The sequence below is a fragment of the Rhinopithecus roxellana genome, chromosome 6 (assembly GCF_007565055.1).
Source record: "Rhinopithecus roxellana isolate Shanxi Qingling chromosome 6, ASM756505v1, whole genome shotgun sequence".
Taxonomy (NCBI): Eukaryota; Metazoa; Chordata; class Mammalia; order Primates; family Cercopithecidae; genus Rhinopithecus; species Rhinopithecus roxellana.
In genome coordinates, this window is record NC_044554.1 from 68,423,782 (window position 1) to 68,430,841 (window position 7,060).

General features: G+C 36.4%; 1 pseudogene; it reads right to left on the reverse strand.

Annotated features, from left to right (window-relative positions):
- Positions 1-4,383: 4,383 nt before the first annotated feature.
- Positions 4,384-6,229, reverse strand: LOC104656219 (annotated as a pseudogene).
- Between the last annotated feature and the right edge of the window lie 831 nt (positions 6,230-7,060).

Consider the following 7,060-nt stretch of genomic DNA (forward strand, 5'->3'; position numbering starts at 1 on the left):
GGAAAAATGTTATTAAATACACATACTAGAAGAACACACAGTCAGCTAGAGAAGTGATCCAGAATGATTAATACTGAGTATAGTCATTAGACATTAACAATACAAAAACAAATAGGAGGAAAAAAATATGGTAGGATTCAAATTTATCTGTAGCTATAGAAAATATCAGAATAGTATTGAGCAATATCTAAAGATAATTAAAAGAGAAAGCATAAGCTCAGGCTTTATTAAAGCCAGTATATAAAGTATGAACCCACATTTTGTAGGACAAGCTGCCCTGCAAATTTCATGTACAATAATTCTAGAAATATTGTCTCTATGAACTTTCTTAAAGCTCTATTTAGGGAATTGCCAAAGAAATCATGAAACAAAAAGTCAGTGAGACAGAAATAACCTAATTACAGAACTTCGACTAAAATAAAAATGGAAATGAAAGTGGGTTGAACCACACAATTTCAATTTCCATTGTTTCTTCTTTCCTCCTGCATCTTTGCATTTTCATCTGGAGTTTTTTTTTTTCTGCTTGAAGACACTTTAGTGTTTTCTTTAGTGCTGTGTTACTGATTACAAATGTTCACAGTTATTGCTTATCCCAAAGTTTATATATTTCATTTTCATTCTCAATGAAATTTTTCACTCAATAAAGGATTTTGATTGGCATTTTTTTCCTGGCAAGAAGTTACTTGTCAGTGATCATTGCTGCTTTTAAGTTCATCTGTCTTCTTTAAATTCAGCTACTTTTAATATTTGCTTGTATTTCTCCTAAATTCTCATTATCTCTCTTCTGTCTCAAAATAATTCCACTTACATATCTTAGACTCTTATTTTTCTGTTTTGAAGGGTCCGTGCTCATTCTGGGTATCTTCTTCTGACCAGTATATTATTAATAGTTCGTAGATGCTACTCTCAACAGTATCTAATGGGCTGCTAAACCTTTATCACTTATTTCCAAATTTGACTATGATACTTTAGTCCTAAAATTTCAACATTTTATACTTTTCAGTTTTCTGCCAGATTTTCTAGTTTACATTATGTGTCCTTTAACAGAGTAAAATTGTTATTTTAGGGGTTTTGATAGATGAGTACCTGGAACCCTGTGAATCTTTTCTGATGCTTGTTTCTGCTGGGTTTTGTTCAGTTAGTCTTTCCCCTTTATATACCTGGATATCTTGGATACTTTTATGTTACAGACCTTGTATTTGCAAAACTGGCTGCATAAATAATTTTACTTGACCTAAGATAGTGTTACTTTCCTCTAGAGATGATTTATCTTTTGTTTCTGCCAGAGCAATATAAACATGGGATTGATTACTTTTATCTGCTTTCAGAAACTGAAATGTCCCAAAGCTGACTTGAGAGTTTGCAAGGGTGTTTATCTGTCCAGTTGACCTTTACTTTTGGGTTGCAGCTTCTTGGAAGCCCTCCTCAAAGCTACAGGTATCCATCAGAGCCAAACTCCCCTTGCACACAGATTTCTGCTCTGGTGATCTGTAATAGAATTAGAGTTGGATTCTTTTCTGATGCACTTCACAACTAATAACTACCAGCAGAGATTCAATTATAAAAATAAAGAAGTTATTGAAGTACTGAAGGAAACTATGGAGAACTTTTATATAAACTTAGAGTGGAAAAAGATGATCTAACCATGACTTGTGATTCAGAACTCTCACGGAAAAGACTGATAATTTTTGCCATATAAAAAACTTTAAGAAAAACCTTTTTGCACATCAAGAGATACCATAAATTCAAAGAGCAACCCAGAAAAAATATTTATAATTCTGTCGCAGACAAACATGGACTCTTGCTAGAATATATAAATCTCTAAAAATGAGAAAAAATGGAAAATGGGCAAGGGTTATGGAAATACAAAAAAAAAAAGGCAAGCAGTCTTTAAACACAAACAGATGCTCAAACAAACTAATAATGAAAAAAACAGGAATTAAGCCTACTCTAAGGTGCCACTTTATTTTAACACATTGGCAAAAACGGAAAAGTTCAAGAAAACACTCCATCAGTGAGGCTATAGGAAAACAAGTATCTTCATATGTTGCTGATTGGAATAGATACTGGTGCAATTCTAATGAACAAAACTTTGTCAATAACTATCAAAATTGAAGAAATATTTCACACAACAATCCAACATATGACATATTTCTCACATATACTTGCATAGGTGAAAAATGATATACAGGTTGAGTATCTTGAATTAAAAAAATCTGAAATGGTTAAAAATCCTAAATTTTTTGAATGCCTATGTGGAGATTGAAAGTTTGCTGTTGTCTGTTGTTGCTGTTATTCAAAAGCAAGTATTCAGATGATGCTACTGTGCTGCTTTGTTACCCTGAACACATCATTTTTTCACTATATGAAGAGTATGTCATATATTTCACTGTTAAGTACTTTTGTAGGAATAAGAGTAAGACAATGATTACTTTATTGGTAGCATATAAATTCAGAGTCAGGAATGGTGGCAACCACAGATTGTTCACAAACATGGCTGAGACAGTAACATCTTTGCTTTTTGATAGTTCAGGATACACAAACTTTGTTTCACGTACAAAATTATTTAAAATGTTGTATAAGATTACCTTCAGGCTATGTATAGAAGGTGTGTATTAAACATAAGTGAATTTGTGTAAAGACTTGGGTTTCCCAAGGTATTTCATTAGGCATATGAAACTTTTCAAAATCCAAAATACAAAACACTTCTGGTCCCAAGCATTTCAGATAAGGTATAATCAACCTGTGTATGCACAAGCTTATTCATTGCAGCATATTGTCTAATAGCAAAAATTTACATTTGTAATATTGAAATGTGCACCTGTATGAGACAGATCAAGTAAATTATGATTACTTTATATGAACTCAGGTCATTGTTTTTACTTTCATAGATATACCACAGACCTAACATTTTTATTTATATATATATATATAATTATTGTATATAAAATTAAATGCTTAATAACAATACACACTAAAATTAAAACAGTAACATAAATTAACACAAACCCTATAAGTAAGAAAACAAAAACTTTTGGAAGCATTCCACGTTGACTTTGTGTATTTCTGTACAAACAGGAAGAAAAAGGGCTTTGTCAAGAAAAGGAGAGAATGAGAAAGAGGTTCTGTTGGAATATATCATCCAATAATGTGTTTTAGGAGAGCATATGAGTGATGTGGTATATTTTATAAGCCTTTCAATAATGGAAAATAATTGAATTCCCTTCAGAATCAAATGACAAATTTGGTGGAAATAAAATTCTTACATCAAAATATTTTTCCTTCAAACTTCCAAAGAAAAGACCTCTGCCACACCCAAGACTACACCAGGTTACATACATATACTTACACACACACATGCACACATACACACACACACACAAACACACCCCTTGCATTTCACCTTCTGCTGCAATATCATATATATAATTATTTCACTATGGAGTGGCTTCTCCACCATCCTGCAAATTCCATAATAATAAAGAATGTGCCTATTTTATTTGCATTTTTTTCATGTAGGTTTGTGTCAGATACAGATTAAGTGTACAATAAATAAATGAGCAAATGACCAAATTAAAAGAAATCCGTAAAAAGTTTATGTGTTTTTCTTTATTTTCTTCTGTTATTTATAATTAAAGCAAAAGTATCTAAGGAAAGGTACATTTTGCTTTGTAGTGAATACGCTGTATAGTCTAAGCATGTGCTTAAAGGGTTTTTTAATTCTATTTTGAATTTAGTACAAATCTGTCTGTTCATGAAGCATTTTACAGTCTGGTTTTTGTTTTTGTTTTTTTTTTTTTTTCTTTGTTTGTTTGTTTGTTTGTTTGTTTGTTTCTTGAGACAAGGTCTTGCCATGTCACCTTGGAGTGACATGGAGTGCAGTGACACAATCACGGCTCACTGCAGCCTCGACCTCCTGGGCTCAAGGGATCCTCCTCCCTTAGCCTCCCAAGTAGCTGGGACCACAGGTGCACATCACCATGCCCAGCTAATTACCCTGTCTCTACAGTCTGTATTATAGAACTTTTTTAAACATTTGGAATAATTTGGATTCCCAGGGTAATTATGTCCATTATTAATGCAAGATTTTGGGCAAAAGTGTAAATAGCAATAATAGCTAACACAGAGTGCTCCCTTTTGTGTCAGATACCTTTCCAGGAGCTTTATTAAACATACAAGTTAATTCCAAATTAATTCTGTGATGTTATGTTAATTTTATATCGATGAGTCATCTGAAACAAGCAGAGGTTAAGAAAGTTGTCCAAAGTAAGGAAGCCATGTGGGAGAGAAGAGACTCTTTTTTTTTCAATGTTCAGTTTCCTTTAATGACCCCCGTCTCCCTGAAGGGGCAGATGCAGGCAGCTAGGCGTTGGCAAGAGATGTTCACTTGAAGATCGTGCCTTGATTGAAGTCTTGGCCAACATGCTGGAAGTCCCCCTCCCAGGAAAAGTACTCTCGAACTTTCACTATGGATATATTTGGATTCCAAGTGTCTCCTCACTGCCAGAATCCAGTTTCCTCCGTATGTATGATTCATAGTCCACCTGCCAATTTGCACTCAGAGGAAAGGCAAGCTCCTGGCCTCAGAAGACCCAGACTCTAGAAATGGAGCTGCTATTGTTGGTTCCAAAGGGGATGAAACTGGTGAAAGCATTCTTCCTCAGCTTGTCCAGTCGCTGGAACATTCCAGTGATGAGATTGCAGCTCATGAAGATCTGACTGAGTTCATCAGGGCAGCGATACTCTGAGTATCACAGGGACTAGACATCCTCATCAAAGTGCTCCCAAAAATATGGCAGTGCCACAGGGAGTGTGTCCTTGTTGGAGTCCTTGCTGCTTAAATTCATCCAACACGGTCAGGTGCGGCAGCTCACGCCTGTAATCCCAACACTTTGGGAGGCCGAGGCTGGCGAATCACCAGGTCAGGAATTCGAGACCAGCCTGACCAACATGGTGAAACCCCGTCTCTACTAAAAATACAAAAAATTAGTCGGGCATAGCAGTGGGCGCCTGTAATCCCAGCCGCTCAGGAGGGTGAGGCAGGAGAATTTTTTGAACCGGGGAGGTGGAGGTTGCTGTGAGCCGAGATCATGCCACTCACTGTACTCCAGCCCGGGCGACAGAGTGAGACTCTGCCTCAATAAATAAATAAATAAATAAATAAATAAATAAATATTCATCCAACACAAAGGTACTCTTGGGCAGGTGAGCGGAGGGGTCCTTGGCCTTAGGCTCAGTGGCCAGCACCTGCTTACATTCATCCATCACCTCTTCAGGAGCAGGGGCAGCCGCCATTTTCTTCTCCTTCCAATCAGCCTGGGGCTCTGCTTCTCTTCCTGTGAACCCTGCTTTTTCCGTAGGGTGTCTTTTTTAGGTTGGCTCTCGGCAAACTTTTTAGCATCAAAATGGGCCATCTTCTCACACAGTTTCACTTCCCCCAAGACAGCCGGGAACTGAGACTGGTTAATGCAGGTGAGGGACCAGCGGTTATAACATGTAATATATACAAATAAATAAATATAATATATTATTTTAATATTTAAAATATATTACAAAATATTTTATGTTTTGTATATAATATAAAAATTATATATAGATAAAATAAGGTGCATTTTATATATAATTATATATTATAATAATGATATATATTATAAATATGATAAAATATATTACAAAATTCGGAAAGGCTTGGTGGAAAGAAGGTCCTATGACCTGCTTATACGGCTACAACAGGGTGCAGACGACTGTGATGTCAGCCACTCACTCATTCACCCACCAGAAACGTCTTCATCTTCAAGTGAGCATTCAGCAGCCCCAGAATTCGCCTCACTTCCTCCTTTGCATTCTGAGTGGCCTGCTTGTTGTGGTGCCTGATGCTCATGTGGGGAACACCCAGGTCCTGGCTGGGGGCGCTCTACCGCTATCAGCAAAGCTCACCCACTGCGCCACCTAGGCTACTGCTTCGGGTGTACTTCCCTGCAGCAACTCATTGCTCCATAGTAGGTAATGGCATTGCTCTCAAACACACAGAACCCACAATCACCCTCAAATGCTGGATACTTGCCAGCAGGAAATTTGCAGAGAAATTCAGGGGTGCGATTGGTTTGGCCAAAGTGGAAGTGGGGTGGTGCGGACAGCGCATGGACCTGAGCCCCGCTGTACTGAGCAGCAATGAGGGCCCTGAGGCTCTCCAGTTTTCAGGATATGTGTACAGGGTCCCAGCTGCCATGGTGATTCCGCAAAGAAAGGGACAAGAAGAGATTCTTTCTGAGGTTTAAGATACATACCATCTATATGTACTTAAAATATATATTCATATGCATAGAAAAGACATGTAAAAGAAGCTCAGCAGAGGCTACTTCCCCAGAGGACTGCAGGACTTAGGATCTACAGTGAGAGGAGGATTAATATTTTACTATAAATGTTTAACTTTGTACTGTTTGAAAGGTTTACTATGTGCATATGTCATATTGTCAGTTAAAAGAATAGACAGAGCAAATCCTACCTACCCTGAAATGTGTGTTTTGTTCCACTTGGCAAGAAATGCCAAATAAAGGGAGGAAAGCCAAGGCCCAAATTGTCAATATCATAGTCTTGCACATGACCAGTCCTGTATAGCAAAGAAAGTATTTTGGATAATTTATAAACATTGAAATGTGTATTTTATACATTTTATATCTATGCCTTTGAAGAAAAATATATTACAAAACAAAGTGTAACTTGTATCACTTTATTTGAATTATTTTACATGTTGATTTACTTTAGAAAGCCATTGTGAAATGTGCTTCTACTGTAATATATGACTGTGTGTTGGTCACTTTATTAATAGAATAATTACATTGTGCTTTTTTTCACATGTATTGGCACTCAAAAGTATTTCTTTGAAAACAGCACTGACTTTTTGATCTCCATAATTCAAGTCTTGTAATCATTCAACATCAAATAGGGAGGAAAATTCATCATTTTCAAAGCTACGCTGAGGTGGTATTATGACATGTCATTCTAAGATATTGTTTCACTTGTCAGAAAAACACCTGTAGAAAGAATTAGTCTATTTGTC